We start from the raw sequence: 17740 nt of genomic DNA on the forward strand, positions 1-17740 counted from the left end.
GGACTTCAAACCGGGTACTTTTATTTATATTATCTCATTCTATCCTAATAAAACTTTGAGGCAGGTTTATTACACTCCTGTATGTATAGATGAGGAAACTCAGGTTGAGAAGGGCTTGCCAATTAGCTTTGAAGTGGGATACACGGGCTTGGCACTCATGTGTGTTGAACTCTAAACCATGCTCTTTCCATGACACTGCCCACTTCCTTAGATCATTTGATTAAGGAAGCAGGGAAAGTGGGATAAGGAGAAATGGAACCAGGAAGATTTTAGAAAGGGATAGTATCTTAATCTACTTTTCTGTCATTTTCCATGGACCTTCAAAGCTTTTTACTTTTGACCTTGGGGCATTGAATCTATAGATACATAGTAATCTTGATCTGAAAAAATCATGGTTGGGCTGCTAGAATTATTCTGCTTTCCAGCAATCCCAAGGGCAACTTCAGATTTGCTTTGCCTTCTGTAAAGGATGGCCTATTACTTTATAGAACCACCCATAATGTATCACATTTTGAATCACATTTAGTTTTTGAATATCTATGACTTGTATATATCAAAAATATATATTTTTGAACCATGTGATGTTTAAAGGAGCCGTTTTTCTTCTTTCTTCCCAGGTTTATTTAGCCTCAATCACTAGAGGCTTATTTACTTTCTGTGATAGGTGGGCCCTTTCAAACCATCCTGACAATACAGAAGTATCCAAGGCCTAGTTTAGATACTCAAACTAAAGATTTCTTTGGAATATCAGAAATAAAAACTAGAGGTTCCTGGTCAAGGACTGAGTAAATAGCTTATACTTTAATCAAGCTATGATGTCTTTTTTAAAAAAGATTTTATTTATTTAACAGAGAGTGAGAACACAAGTAGGCAGAGCAGCAGGCAGAGAGAGAGGGAGAAGCAGGCTCCCTGCTCAGGGAGCCCGACATGGGGCTCGATCCCAGGACCCTGGGATCACGACCTGAGCCGAAGGCAGACGCTTAACCAACTGAGCCACCCAGGCCCCCCAAGCTATGATGTCTTTGAGTGTAACAGGGGCAACATGCAAAAATAACTAAAGCTCCTTTCTCTTAGGAAGTGGCAGTAATAAGTCTGATACTTGTATAGAAAGTATTACTCCAGAATAAGTACATTTCTTTTATTTATTTATTTGACAGAGAGAGAGAATGAGCAGGCAGGCAGAGGGAGAAGCAGGCTTTCTGCTGAGCAAGGAGCCCAATGCGGACTCGATCCCAGGAACCTGGGATCATGATCTGAGCCGAAGGCAGACACTTAACCAACTGAGCCACCCAGGAGTCCCCATTTCAATGCAATATAGTGATATAACATTTGCATAACACTCTTCAGTTTATAAAACATTTCCTTGCAGAGTCTCTCTTCCATTAGGCAGGTATGACAGTTGGTATCATAGCCCCATTACCTGGTGAAAAAGTAGAGAGTTAGAAAGTGTAAGTGACTTGTCCAAGATCACATAATCAGATATAGAATTCAGGTTCTCTGAATCCAAAATCAGATCTTCTGAGCACTAAAGGACTGTGCCTGCATATTTGTGACCACTTATGAGAAAATATTTCACAGGCAGGGTCACTGTTAATCCGACTTGTTCCAAAATAGTGCTTCAGGTACCCCCCCCCCCCCCCCCCCCCCGCCCAGTCTCCCTGCACAGTAATGGTAGCTCTTATTCTACCATTAACTTTTGGGTGATGCTTATAAAGCATATTCTGTCTGTCAGTGGAAGACTTTGGAGAATTTAATGAGATAGTTAATGGTCTAGAAGGTCTTTCTTGTTTTCCTAGTCCATTACCAATGTTCATATAGGTTCCATAAAAACTCTCAGATAGCATTTCCCTAAATCATTTAGATTGTACTTCTTTTTTTTTAAGATTTTATTTTTTTTTGAGAGAGAGAGAGAGTACAAGCAGGGGAACAGCAGAGGGAGAGGGCGAAGCAGGCTCCCTGCTCAGCAGGGAGCCTGATGTGGTGTTCGATCCCAGGACCTGGGATCATGACCTGAGCCAAAGGCAGATGCTTAACCGATTGAGCCACCCAGGAACCCCTGTAGATTGTATTTCTTAGCTGTGTGATCTTCTTCTTCTTCTTTTTAAAGAGATTTATTTATTTATTTGAGAGAGAGAATGAGAGATGAGAAGGAGGGGCAGAGGGAGAGGGAGAGAGAATCTCAAGTACACTCTGCACTGAGTGCTGAGCCTGACATGGGGCTCTATTCCACAACTTGAGCTGAAACCAAGAATTGGAGGCTTAACTGACTGCACCATCCAAGTGTCCCTTAACTGTGGTCTTGTACAAATTACTTAACCCCTCTGGGCCCAGTTCCATTTGTAAATGGGGATAATAATCCCTGCTATGAGCATGAAATGAGTTGATCTATTCGAATGAAACATTTAGAACAGTCCTGGCACATAGTAGTACTCAACAAATGTTGGACATTATTATTAATACATGCAAAGTGCTTGACACCCAGTAAGTGCTCAGTAAATGTGAGTTTAAAAAATTAAGGAAAGAGGAAGAAAGGAAGACAAACTATACTGAATTCATAGTTTTTGGAAGGTAGGCTTTGATGACTAGAAAGAGCAGCAGAATTAACATCCTCCCCCCTCCCCCAACTTATAAACGGTGACCCTATTGTAGCAGAACGGTGAACCTTTTCTGCTCCAGACTCTGCTAAAGTTTATCACCATCCATGAAGAAAATGCTAACACTGGGTTGTGATTCACTGTGCCCATCAAAGCTGGTGCTGGTAATGACGTCTGTGCTGCCTCCTTGAGTGGGGTTTGAACTGGGTAACCCAGCCATTTCCCTGCACATTTTTCAGGACTCTCAACTCCTGCTATAATGAATGGATTCACAGGTACTTTCCTCAGCAAAAATGACAGCAGTGCTTTTAGGAAGAATGTTCAAAAGCACATTCACAAGACTGTTAAGCCAGGCATATAAGTAAATGTGAATTAAGTCATCATAGTCTGGCTAATCTCTAAAGAGAATGTGCCTGTCTTTGAGCAGCTAAGAAAAATAAAAGAAAGGATTCAATTATTTGCATTCAGTCAAACTAAATGCTAAGTTTGTCTTTAGGGCAAAATGTTTATATTACTTCTTACCAGGTATGCAAACAAGCTATTGTGCTGCCAGCTAAGAAGATTAAGTGCCCAGCTACCTGGGTCTTGAGAACACTGAGTTCTAACTAGTCTTTGAAGAGAAAAAGGCTCTTACACAGTAAGGCTATAGGAAACCAGAAGGGACCGCAGTTCTAAAGCCTATGTCGGCATTGGCACTTTGGGCACAATGGCTCTGGGTGATTCGCTTTTCTCTACAGGAATGGGTTGTAGAAAACCAGGGAGTAATTACCTCTCTGGCAGTCTACTCCACAGAGGTGAAAGAAGTCAGAAGTAGGTAACCAGAGACAAAAAAGCCACGCTAGGTCTTCCTGTTTGAGGATACCAAGTCCCTATTCCCTGTTTGGGGTGTGATATAATTCTTTCTCTTGAGAAACACAACATGAATTAATTTGACTTATATTAGTGCATAAATGGAGATTATAAAGTACCTTACAAGGAAATTATGATGACAGCTTCACATGAGGGGCATTTCTTCCCTAATGAAATTGTTGATAATTGGGGTTGATTGAAATTGAAAATAGATTATTTTATTACTCATTGCTCTTCAACCCCAAACTTACTTTGACTTCCCTTTCTTTTACTCTAATTTCCTCTTGCATAATGTAGAGATATGTGATAATACTAATAACAACAATAAGAAAGACAGTACTTTAAAAAAAAAAAGAAAGACAGTACTTTAAATAGCTAAGATTTACAGAGTGCTTGTATTATGCCAGGAACTGCCTTTATGCATATTTATTTTCTGCAACAATCTTAAGAGGTAGATGTTTTCATTAATCCCATTTTAAAGATGTAGGGAATTTATATAACTTGCCCAGTCTCGTTCAGCTGGTGAACAGTGGACTTCAGATCCAAACTAGCTCTGAATTACTACTACTGCTACCTCTACTGCTAATACCACTATGACTGTGACAACGAGCACCACTGCTGCTACTTACTGCCATCGCTGTAACAACTGTAACAGCTTCTACCCGCAATTGCTACAACAGCAACAGCTACCACTACTATGACCATGACTGTGCTGCTGGTACTAGAAATGAACACATACCCACCACATCACTTAAAGCTCAGTGATAAAAATAATCATGAATCAGATCTGAGACTCTCTTTGTTAATGCTACATCAGTAACTTCTCACACTTTTCTGTTGAAGTAGCCCTAAAGATAAGTGAAAATGAGTAGAGGGGTCGGGCATGGCCAAAGACAACCCTATAGAAAACTAGAACTTTCTAGAAGTTTCGTATATTTTTTTAATTACCATATTATGTGTTATTTGTTTCAGAGGTACAGGTCTGTGATTCATCAGTCTTACACAATTCACAGCGCTCAACACAGCACATACCGTCCCCAGTGTCCATCACCCAGCCACCCCATCCCTCAAACCCCCCACCACTCCAGCAAACCTCAGTTTGTTTCCTGAGATTAAGAGTCTCTTATGGTTTGTCTCCCTCTCTGGTTTCATCCTGTTTCATTTTTCCCTCCCTTCACCTATGATCCTCTGTCTTATTTGTCAAATTCCTCATATCAGTGAGATCATATGATAATTGTCTTTCTCTGATCGACTTATTTCGTTTAGCATGATACCCTCTAGTTCCATCCACGTTATTGTAAATGGCAAGATTTCATTTTTTTGATGGCTGCATAATATTCCATTGTATATATATACCACATCTTCTTTACCCATTCATCTGTTGATGGACATCTAAACTCTTTCCATAGTTTGGCTATTGTGGGCATTGCTGTGCCCCTTTGGATCACTACATTTGTATCTTTGGGGTAAATACTCAGTAGTGCAATTGCTGGGTCATAGGGTAGCTCTATTTTCAACTTTTTGAGGAACCTCCATACTGTTTTGCAGAGTGGCTGCAGCTTGCATTCCCACCAGCGATTCGGGAGGGTTCCCCTTTCTCCGCATCCTTGCCAATGTCTGTTGTTTCCTGACTTGTTAATTTTAGCCATTCTGACTGGTGTGAAGTGGTATCTCATTGAAGTTTTGATTTGTATTTCCTTGATGCCAAGCGATGTTGAGCACTTTTTCATGTGTCTGTTGGCCATTTGGATGTCTTCTTTGGAAAAATGTCTGTTCATGTCTTTTGCCCATTTCTTGATTGGATTATTTGTTCTTTGTGTGTTGAGTTTGATAAGTTCTTTATAGATTTTGGATACTAGCCCTTTATCTGATATGTCATTTGCAAATATCTTCCCCCATTCTGTCAGTTGTTTTTTGGTTTTGTTGACTGTTTCCTTTGCTGTGCAAAAGCTTTTTATCTTGATGAAGTCCCAGTAGTTCATTTTGGCCCTTGCTTTCCTTGCCTTTGGCAATGTGTCTAGGAAGAAGTTGCTGCGGCTGAGGTTGAAGAGGTTGCTGCCTGTGTTCTTCTCAAGGATTTTGATGGATTCCTGTCTCACATTTAGGTATTTCATCCATTTTGAGTCTATTTTTGTGTGTGGTGTGAGGAAATGGTCCAGTTTCATTCTTCTGCATGTGGCTGTCCAATTTTCCCAACATAATTTGTTGAAAAGACTTTTTGCCATTGGACATTCTTTCCTGCTTTGTTGAAGATTAGTTGACCATAGAGTTGAGGGTCCATTTCTGGGCTCTCTATTCTGTTCCATTGATCTATGTGTCTGTTTTTGGGCCAGTACCATACTGTCTTGATGATGACAGCTTTGTAATAGAGCTTGAAGTCCGGAATTGTGATGCCACCAGCTTTGCTTTTCTTTTTCCACATTCCTCTGGCTATTCGGGGTCTTTTCTGGTTCCATACAAATTTTAGGATTATTTGTTCCATTTCTTGGAAAAAAAGTTGATGGTATTTTGATAGGGATTGCATTAAATGTATACATTACTCTAGGTAGCATAGACATTTTCATAATATTTGTTCTTCCAATCCATGAGCATGGAATGTTTTTCCACTTCTTTGTGTCTTCCTCAATTTCTTTCATGAGTATTCTATAGTTTTCTAAGTACAGATTCTTTGCCTCTTTGGTTAGATTTATTCCTAGGTATTTTATGGTTTTGCGTACATTTGTAAATGGGATTGACTCCTTAATTTCTCTTTCTTCTGTCTTGTTGTTGGTGTATAGAAATGCCACTGATTTCTGTGCATTGATTTTCTATCCTGCCACTTTACTGAATTCCTGTATGAGTTCTAGCAGTTTTGGGGTGGAGTCTTTTGGGTTTTCCACATAAAGTATCATATCATCTGCAAACAGTGGGAGTTTGACTTCTTCATTGCTGATTTGGATGCCTTTTATTTCTTTTTGTTATCTGCTGAGGCTAGGACTTCTAGTACTATGTTGAATAGTGGTGGTGATAGTGGACATCCCTGCCATGTTTCTGACCTTAGAGAAAAAGCCCTCAGTTTTTCCCCATTGAGAATGATATTTGCTGTGGGTTTTTCATAGATGGCTTTTATGATATTGAGGTATGCACCGTCTTTCCCTACACTGTGAAGAGTTTTAATCAAGAAAGGATGCTGTACTTTGTCAAATGCTTTTTCTGCATCAGTTGAAAGGATCATATGGTTCTTGTTCTTTATTAATGTATTGTATCACATTGATTGATTTGTGGATGTTGAATCAACCTTGCAGCCCAGGAATCAAGCTCACTTGGTCGTGGTGAATAATCCTTTTAACGTACTGTTGGATCCTATTGGCTAGTATTTTGGTGAGAATTTTTGCATCCATGTTGGTCAGGGATATTGTTCTACAATTCTCCTTTTTGATGGGGTCTTTGTTTGGTTTTGGGATCAAGGTAATGCTTGCCTCATAAAATGAGTTTGGAAGTTTTCCTTCCATTTCTAATTTTTGGAACAGTTTCTGAAGAATAGGTATTAATTCTTCTTTAAATGTTTGGTAGAATTTCCCTGGGAAGCCATCTGGCCCTGGGCTCTTGTTTGTTGGAAGATTTTAGATGACTGTTGAAATTCCCTTACTGGTTATGGGTCTGTTCAGGTTTTCTATTTCTTCCTGGTTCAGTTTTGGTAGTTTATATGTCTCTAGGAATGCATCCATTTCTTCCAGATTGTATAATTTGCTGGCATATAGTTGCTCATAATATGTTTTTATAATTGTATTTCTTTGCTGTTGGTTGTGATCTCTTCTCTTTCATTCATGATTTTGTTTGTTTGGGTTTTTTTCTCTTTTCTGTTTGATAAGTCTGGCCAGGGGTTTATTAATCTTATTAATTCTTTCAGAGAACCAGCTTGTAATTTCGTTGATCTGTTCTACTATTCTTTTGGTTTCTATTTCATTGATTTCTGCTCCGATATTTATTATTTCTCTGCTTTTGCTGGGTTTAGGCTTTTTTTTTGCTGTTCTTTCTCCAGCTCCTTTAGGTGTAGGGTTAGGTTGTGTATTTGAGACCTTTCTTGTTTTTTGAGAAAGGCTTGTATTGCTATATACTTTCCTCTTAGGACTGCCTTTGCTGCACCCCAAAGATTTTGAACAGTTGTGTTTTCATTTTCATTGGTTTCTGTGAATTTTTTAATTCTTTAATTTCCTGGTTGACCCTTTCATTCTTTAGTAGGAGGCTCTTTAATCTCCATTTATTTGAGTGCTTTCTGACTTTCCTCTTGTGATTGAGTTCTAGTTTCAAAGCATTGTGGTCTGAAAACATGCAGGGAATGATCCCAATCTTTTGGTACTAGTTGAGACTGATTTGTGACCTAGGATGTGATCTGTTCTGGAGAATGTTCCATGTGCACCAGAGAAGAATGTGTATTCCGTTGCTTTGGGATGGAATGTTTTGAATATATCTGTGAAGTCCGTCTGGTCCAGTGTGTCATTTAAAGCCTTTATATCCTTGTTGATCTTTTGCTTGGATGATCTGTCCATTGCAGTGAGGAGGGTGTTAAAGTTCCCTACTATTATTGTATTATTGTTGATGTGTTTCTTTGATTTTGTTATTATTTGGCTTATATAATTGGCTGCTCCCATGTTAGGGACATAGATATTTACAATTGTTAGATCTTCTTCTTGGATAGACCCTTTAAATAGGATATAGTGTCCTTCCTCATCTCTTATTACAGTCTTTGGTTTAAAATCTGATTTGTCTGATATAAGGATTGCCACCCCAGCTTTATTTTGAAGTCCATTACCATGGTAAATGGTTTCCCACCCCCTCACTTTCAATTTGGGGGTGTCTTTGGGTCTAAAGTGAGTCTCTTGCAGGCAGCATATTGATGGGTCTTGTTTTTTTATTCTATCTGATATGCTGTGTCTTTTGATTGGGGCATTTAGCCCATTTACATTCAGAGTAACTACTGAAAGATATGAATGTAGTGCCATTGTATCGCCTGTAAGGTGACTGTTACTGTATATTGTCTGTGTTCCTTTCTGGTCTATGTTACTTTTAGGCTCTCTCTTTGCTTAGAGGACCCCTTTCAGTATTTCTTGTAGGGCTGGTTTGGTGTTTGCAAATTCTTTTAGTTTTTGTTTGTCCTGGAAGCTTTTTATCTCTCCTATTTTCAATGACAGCCTAGCTGGATATAGTATTTTTGGCTGCATATTTTTCTCATTTAGTGCTCTGAATATATCATGCCAGTCCTTTCTGGCCTACCAGGTCTCTGTGAATAGGTCTGCTGCCAATCTAATGTTTCTACCATTGTAGGTTACAGACCTCTTGTCCCGAGTTGCTTTTAGGATTTCCTCTTTGTCTCTGAGACTTGTAAGTTTTACTATTATATGTCAGGGTGTTGACCTATTGTTATTGATTTTGAGGGGGATTCTCTGTGCCTCTTGGATTTTGATGCCTGTTTCATTCCCCAGATTAGGGTAGTTCTCCACTATAATGTGCTCCAATATACCTTCTGCCCCCCTCTGTCTTTCTTCTTCTTCTGGGATCCCAATTATTCTAATGTTTCTTCTTATGATATCACTTAGTTTTTGAATTGTGCCCTCATTATCCAGTAGTTGTTTATCTCTCTTTTTCTCAGCTTCTTTATTCTCCACCATTTGGTTTTCTATATCGCTGATTCTCTCTTCTGCCTCATTTATTCTAGCAGTTAGAGCCTCCATTTTTGATTGCACCTCGTTAATATCCTTCTTGATTTCAACTTGGTTAGATTTTAATTTTTGTATTTCTCCAGAAAGGGATTCTCTAGTATATTCTATGCTTTTTTCAAGCCCAGCTAGTATCTTTATAATCATCATTCTGAATTCTAGTTCCCACATCTATTACTAATGTCCGTATTGATTATGTCCCTGGCAGTCGGCATTGCCTCTTGTTCTTTTTTTTTTTTTTTTGAGGTGAGTTTTTCCATCTTGTCATTTTGTCCAGAGGAGAATAGATGAATGAGAGAATAAAATGCTAAAAGGGTAACAATGACTGCAGAAAAATATACACTAAACAAATCAGAAGAGAGCCGAAACCAGGGGGGAAAGAAAGGAAAAAAAAAAAAAAGAATATGATCAGGCTGGTGAATAGATCAGAGCCACACACTAGATTTTGGGTGTATTTTGGTCCATTAGAAGAAACTGCCTCCCAAAATTTTAAAGAAAGAAAATCTTATATATATACAAAAATAAGGGTAAATACGATGAAGGGATGGAATATGACTGTAAAGGTTAAAATTAAAAACGATTTAAAAAAATTGATAAGGTAGTTGTTGGTTGAAAAAAGAAAGAAGAAAAGTAAAAAAAAAAAAAAAAGGGAGAGAATGTGATCAGGCAGGAGACTAGAACAAAGCTATACACTGGATTTAGGGTATAATTTGGTCTGTTAGGAGAAACTTATCCCAAAATTTTAAAGATAGAAAAGCTTATATATATATATATATAAAGGTTAAATACAATGAAGGGATAGAATATGACTGTAAAAATGAAAATTTTTAATTTTAAAAAAGGAATTGATAAGACTAAATGGTTGAAAAAGGAAAGGAGAAAAATTTAAAAAATATTAAAATTTAAAAAATTAACTTTGAAAGACTAAAGAATCATGGGAAAAAAGCCATGAATTCTATGAGCTGTATTCCCCTGGCAATGGAATTTTGCAGTTCTCATTGATTGGTAAACTTGGCTGGATGTTCCTGCTATCTTCTGGGAGAGGGGCCTGTTGCAGTGGATCTCAAATGTTTTTGCTGGAAGTGGAATTGCCCCGCCCTTGCCAGCTGGGGCTAAGTAATCTTCTTGGGTTTGCTCTTGGTAGCTTTTGTTCCCTGAAAGCTTTCCCTATAGCTTTGGAGGATGAGAATGAAATTTATAGCCTCCCAATCTCTGCCCTGGAGGAGCCAAGAACTCAGGGCCCCTCTCCTCATTCAGCCCCTGGAGAAAAGTGGTCAATCACTCCTGTCTCCCTGGTCTCTGGCCGCACTCCGTGCTCACCTGGCCTGTGACCGATCATTTCTATCTCTGGCACACGACCCCATGTGGAGTCTCCAAACCCAGCAGATCCCTGCGATGCGTTCCCATGCCGCTCCTCCCCGGGGAGGAAGGGGAGTCTCCCCAGATCTGCCGCTTGTTGGGTCCCTGCTGGAAGAGAAGTGGCCTGTGGGAACCCCGAGCTGAGAGCCCACTCCTTGGCTCCGCCTTTGCAGCTGGCTTCCCTGCTCCGATACCTGGGAGCTCTGCTGCACTCAGGCACCCCTGGTCTTTCTGTGACCCCGAGGGTCCTGAGACCACACTGTGCCAGTGAGGTTTCCACGCCCCACCCCCCCACCCTCGCTTAGCCACTGGAGTGACGTCCCTCAGCAGAGCAGACTTCTAAAAGTTCCGATTTTGTGCTCCACTGCTTTTATCACTTGCCGGTAGCTGGCTGAGGAGGCTCCCTCCTTCCATGGTCTGTTTTCCCAAATATCGCCTGGAATTCACTTCTCTGCACGTCCTACCTTCCAGAAAGTGGTCGCTTTTCTGTTCAGACAGTTGCTGCTATTGTTTTCTTCAATCTCCTGTTGAGTTTGTAGGGTTCAGAATGATAACTATCTAGCTGATAACTATGTAGCTGAATTCCTGGGACCAGATGAAATTTAGGTCTCCTACTCCTCCCATATCTTTTCTTAAAAAAAAAAAAACCCCTTAAAATTAGTTTTTATGTCATAATAAATTTGTATTGATTTTAATATAATTAAAAATTTTCCCTAATAGAGTTTGAGTAAAGTTGACAGAATAGAAGCTCTGCCAAATAATCTAGTGAGTTTGTATTTTCCTGGTTTGTGTTTTTCTGTTGTACTTAGGTGTGTGAGTTTGTGCACACTAGATTGAAAAACATGGATGCATGATGGCAAATAATTGATTGACTACCATAAATAAGGCTAGACGTTAATGCCAGCTCAACTTTGAGTTCTTTATTCAAATGCTGTCTCTTTGAGAAAGGTTTCCCTGCTTCCCCTTGTCTCTACAACTAGGCCAGTTCCCCCCTGACTCTTCCCCAACTCCAACCTCCATTTTTTCTTGAATATTACTAACCCTTAGTAGTTAGTAACAGTTTTCTGTTATAATTTTCATATGTAAATTACCTGAAGGCAAAGATCATGTCTAGCCTTCCCCCCCATTGTTAAATTCCTGGTTTTAACACAGTGCCGGACACATAGTAGGGGCATGAAACTATTTGTGAAATGAACGGGTGAAGGAATGCATGAGCTTCCTGAAGAGTCAGCTGTCCTCTGCCTCAGCTGGGTGCTGTTGGGAGCAACCTCTCTGGGTTTGGCAGTCTTCTTTTATCCAGAGCCAGTACAATTGACACCTCATTTATTGGTCATCTTTGGGGTGTGATGTGGTTCTCTAATGTGATGTATCCATATAAAAGGAAGTATGTATTGAAGTTTTAAAACATTCTAACAACAGTCATTTGGACAGGTGCCCATCTGGGCACCCTGTACTCTCTCCTGTTAACATTTTGGTGGAAGGCTCTGCGAGATAGCACAGCTCTGGCTTTCAGCAGTATGTCTGTACCTTGCTCAGAGTGATATTAAATGTGCTGGGGTGCGTTTAGGTAGAGGACAGTGGTGTCTATCTATCTTCTTTAGGAGCTGACTGCTACACCCTTGCAACACTTACTTTCCTAATGGGGTGCTCTTTGGGAATGACAGATTTACCCCTTTGGCTGGTGTTTTTTATAGAAACTGCAGGGAAAGTTGAATCCCCTACAGGTTTCTTTTTGTTTTTTTTTTTGGCCTTGTACTATTTTGGTCAGCCCATGCTGGGCTGTTTAAATAACACTGTGAAATTATCACTTATCTGGCACTAGGTGGGTAGCAGTGTTCCACATAAGTGGATTTTCCAGATAACTGAAACTTACCCTGCTACATTGCATACTTGAGAAAGAATTACCATTTATATAAAGCCTTCTAAAATATGTGATACCCATCCCTGCCTGCTTTTTAAATCTAAGTATGGTGAATATATTTTACCTTTACCTTGATGGCTCAAGGTCAGAACTTTCTGTATAGAATCATATTTAGACCTGGGTGGGCCTTGATTCAACCATCTGGTTAAACTGCCTCAAAATAGACAGGAAGAGGATGGGGCCCAGAGAGCTCGTGTGACTTTCTGAAGACTGCACAGCTAGGCAAATAGAGACCTACGTGAAAATGTAGCCCTCGGCTCTTAGCTGAGTGCCCTTCTCATTGTCCTAGATCAGAGGTTCTTTAGGTATGTAGGGTTTTTATCTTTTCAATAAGTAGCTGTAAGCTACTGTTTTTATTAAGTTGATTTTCCTGATTCTCAGTTTTTTTTCCTGAATCCTCTGTAATTGAAAAGTCAGTTTTCATTTCTTGCTTTCATGATGTGTTTGCCTCTGTCCTGTCCTCTTATTTGGAGTACCTCTTTAAAGTGGGTGGTGGTGATGGCGGGGTCAGGACTTAAAAAATTCTTTTAAATGAAGAAACTTTACTTTTTAGAGAAGTGTTAGGTTCACAGCAGAATTGAGTGGAAGGTGTGGGGAGTTCCTGTGTACCCCCTGGAGTGGAGCCTTCTTAATACTTTCTTGTATATCCCACAGTTTAGCACAGTATCTTGTATGCAGTAAGTGCTTAACAGAATAGTTGTTGATTGGTGTGTTCCATCATCTGTGCGTTGACGAACCAAGTAGTGAAGGATGTTTGAAATGTGTTTTAAATGAGAATATACTGTACTATAACAAGGTTCTGAGAGAGGGCCTACAGGGCCAGATTGTAAATAAAGTATATCAACTCTGTGACACCAGTGTAGCTCCTCAAAGACCTTCCTTGCTTACTTCGGAGTTTTCAGGCCATTCTGATTAATTGAAGCCATTGGATAAAAGAAGTGTAACTATAGTAGGAATGACGATTAAAATAACAACAAATAATATTCTATATGAACAATGCTTGAAGCTAGATTTGGGTCTGGGAGTTAGATTTTAGAACTAGTTGTGCCACCAGTACATGGCTATGTCATGTTTACAATTGTAATCTAGCATGTGGCCCAGGGCCTACTTGTAATCTGGTGTCCATCACAGTCCCTAGGACCTCGTGACTAGCACAGTGCCCTGTACATAGAAGGGGCTCTACCCCTTAGAGGAGGCATTGTCTGAAGAACACATTGGAGTTACCCAGGCAAAGGGAGGGATTGCCTTAGAAAAGCACTTTACTTAGAAAATCAGTTACCAACCCCATTAGGGGAGAAAAGCCTCTTGAGAATGAAGGGATTGTAGTCCAAGGTGAAACCAGAGAAATAAGCAGAGACAGTTCATGGAGGGTCTGAGAAATTTGCTAAGGAGCAGGAGTTTCACCTGGAAATACAATAAGGAGTCACTGGAGCATTTTAAGTTGGGAAATTACATGGTCAGATTTGTTTTAGAAAGATCACTTGGTCTTCATGATGGAAAATTTATTCATTCTACAAATACATGCTGAGGGTTTGCCTTGTGCTAGGCATTCTTCCAGGAGCTGTAGAGAAAGCTCTGATTAGTTAAAGTCCCTAATCTCAAGGAGCTCACATTATAGTGCATGTGTATGTGTATGGTGGCAGCAGCAGAGGTGGGGACAAGTAGACAAATGTACTTATAATTACAGGTAGTGACAAGGGATCTGAAAAAAAACATAGAACAGGGCAGTAGAAGGTGGCTGGGGTAAGGGGGGTATTTGAATTGGATGATCAAAAAATGACTCCCTGAGATGTGACACCTCCTGAGAGACTGAGAGTGGAGAGACCAGATGAGAGGTGATGGGAGGCTAAAGTAAGGTAGTGGTAGCAGTAACAGAGGAAAGGGGCCCAATGACAGCAAAATTTAAGGAGGTAGGGCCTATACGACTTGAAGAATAATTAGATATGAGAGATGAAGGACAAGGGTTAGGATTGGATATGTTTCTGGCTTGAATAACTGGGTGGATATTGGTATTGTTCATTCAGGTAGGAGAGCAGGGTTGAGTAATGGAGTGGGTTTAGCTGTGTTGATGAGGTCAGTCTTGGGCATATTTTATTGTAAAGCAATAAAAACTCTGTTTATTACAATCCTATATCTTCTCTGAATGCCTGAACTCTTGTGCCCCATTTTCTCTATTTCAGGCCAGGCAGGTATGGTCAGGGTGCTCAGGGTCCTCACCCCCTGTCCTAGCCCAGTCCACAGGGACCCTGGAGACTCCTATGCTGGGTGATGACAATCTGTATCTTGGGGTCAGCCCTCTGGTGATGACCAGCTCACCTGCATGCTGCAGGATCTCATTGTCTTCCAATGAAACCATGGTGATGGTGGCCTGGTATTTATGCCTGTGCAGGCATGACTATGGTGCCCTCACCAATTGCCGAGGCCAGGTTCATGTCCATGGGCTCTGTAAAGCTGTCAGGGTGGTGATGGTGATGGTGTCAGTAGCTACTGCCTGTGGGCTCAGTCCTGCACAATAATCTGGTGTCTGGCTCTAGTCTGTCATCTTGGACATTTTGGAAAGCATAATGGTGCTCCTTGATGGTTCTGCTCTCTCTTTTTTTAAGTTTTTATTTAAATTCCAGTTAGTTAACATACAGTGTAATATTAATTTCAGGTGTACAATACAGTGATTCAACACTTCATACAACACCCAGTGCTCATCACAACAAGGGCACTCCTTAATCCCCATCACCTATTTCACTCATCCTCCGCACCCACCTCCCGTCTGGCAACCATCAGATTGTTCTCTATAGTTAAGAGTCTGTTTCTTGTCTTATCTTGTTCTCTCTTTTTATTTTCGTTTGCTCATTTGTTTCTTAAATTCCACATATGAGTGTAATCATATGGTACTTGTCTTTCTCTGACTGACTTATTTCACTTAGCATAATACTCTCTAGCTCCATCAATGTTGTTGCACATGGCAGATTCTCCTCTCTTTTAAGGTACTTGGAAGGCTGAATGTCCTAGCCTTCTTGAGGTTGCGTGGAGCCATATAACTAGTTCTGGGCAATGGGTTATGAGTAGAAGTGACACATGTTTTTGGCTAAGGCACTTAGATATTAGTGCAATATCTTGCACTTAGTCTGTTACCTTTGTGGACCATGGAGAAGGCTTTGTGTTGGGATGGCTGGGCTACCTGGGTCTCTGGGTACAGAAGTAGTTACTCTGGAGAGCTTTGTATGAGCGAGAAATAAACTTCTGCATGTTAAGCTACTCTTCGGGGTGGCTTATTATTGCAATGTCAACTAGCCTATTCTGGTTAATATAAGCATGTTGAGCTTAATGTACCAGTGGAATCACCAGGTGGAACTGTTCAGTAGGTAGTCAGATATACAGGGCTCAAGTATAGGAAAGGTCTGGAATTCAGATACAGATTTGTGAGCCATTCATAAATGTATGGTGGTTGATGGGAATGAATGAAATCAATCAAGATGAGTGAGCAGTGAAGGCTGAAGACAAAGTCCCAGAAGAAACAAAATTTAAGGAGAGGAAAAGAGAAAGAGAAACCCACAAAAAAATCAATAAAAAAAGGAGCAGCCAGAGCGATAACAGTAATATTGGGGAGTGTGGTATGCGTTTGGAGAGGTAGAGGGGGAAGGGGCAGTACAAAGAGTGGTTACTCTGAAGGTTCTCAACAGGCAGGGTTTAGGTGCTGCAGAGTTGAAAGAGAGTCTGGAAGTCTTACCTGTTGCATATGCAGAGAAAACACAGTGCTTTTATTGGCCTTGTATGTTTATTGGGTCAGAGTTGAGGCAATTAATGAAAATCATGGGGAAGTGAAGCTCTTCTCTCGGTGCTGCTGTTGGGTTCAGGAGACATTATGAAGGAAGAATGGAAGAAATATCATTCATTTAATACAGTACTTATGATGTGCCAGACATCCTTCTAGACATGGGACATATAGCAGGGAATGAAATAAAGTTCTTGTTCTCAAGGTACTCATCATCATTTCAAAGAAACAGATAAATATGTAATATTTCAGGTGATGGTAAATACTAAAATTGGAAGGGAAGCCTAGTAAAGTGACAGTGTGATAACTTATAAGATATTTGGGGGAATCTGAGACAGTGACATTTGAGCAGAGACCTGAATTAAGGGAGGGAGTAAACCTTCTAGAAATCTGGTGAAAAGTGTTCTAGGCCAATGAAACAGTGGGGGCAAAGGCCCTGGGGCAAGACTGTGGTTGGCAGGTTGGGGGGATAGTAGGGAGGATGGTGTGTCTGGGGCAGTTGGGCTGGGGGGAGAGTGGCATGAGGTGATCTCAGAGGCTGTGAGAACTGGTTCATGTGGACTTTGAGGGCCTTGGAAAAACTGTGGCTTTTATTCTGAATGAGGTATGGTTCTCCTGGAATATTTTGAGTAGAGAAATGGCATGAAATGATTAATATTTAAAAACATTACTCTGGGGGCTGTGAGAGGAGAGAAATGTAGGTGCCAAGGGTGAACACAAGAGTTTCATTAGAAAGTGATTTGCGCAAGTCCTTTATCTGGACTGGGTAATGGTGGAGTTGGTAGGAAGTAGCTACATTTGGTTACATTTTGGCTACACATGTAAGGAAGTACCAATAAGATATGCTTTTGGGCTGGATGCAGGATGGTTGAAAATAATTTCAAAGTTTTGGCATGAGCAACTGGACAGATGGAATTGATTTTTTTTTTTTTTTTTGGAGAGGGAGTTGACTGTAAAAGAAACAGTTTAGAGAGGAAAAATGTAGTATAACTTCTGTATATGTTAAGTCTGAGACACCTGTGAGATATCCAAATGACAGTGTCTAGTTGGCAGTTGGAGACACAAAGCTAGAACTTTGGAAGAGGTCATTCATATCAACTTTGAAGTTGTCAGTTTATAGTTGGATCCTTAGCCTGGAGGCCAAGTGAAGAAGGTATTTCAAGGATAAGGACTAATAAGCCCTGTCATAGGCTGCCACTGTAAGAGGTTAGATGAGAGTTATGACCATTGTTATGATAGATATTAAGAGCAGGTATAGTGGAATGGATGGGGACAAAATCTAGGTCAAGAGAGAATTGGCAGAGAGCATTTTGACACTGCAAGTATAAATACATTTTTTTAATTGAGATTTTCAATAAAGGGGAAATGGTAGTTAGAGGGGAATATTAGATCTGGGAGGGATTTTCTAAAAGATAGGTGATACTGTAATATGTTTGTATACTGATGGGAATGATCTGGGGGGAAATTCAACGATGTATGGGTAGGGGTACCAAATCCTTCAGTAGGCAAGAACAGAAGGGATCCAAAGTATAAGTTGAGGGATTGCCCTCTT

This window comes from Zalophus californianus, chromosome 2 (genome assembly GCF_009762305.2).
Source record: "Zalophus californianus isolate mZalCal1 chromosome 2, mZalCal1.pri.v2, whole genome shotgun sequence".
Classification (NCBI taxonomy): domain Eukaryota; kingdom Metazoa; phylum Chordata; class Mammalia; order Carnivora; family Otariidae; genus Zalophus; species Zalophus californianus.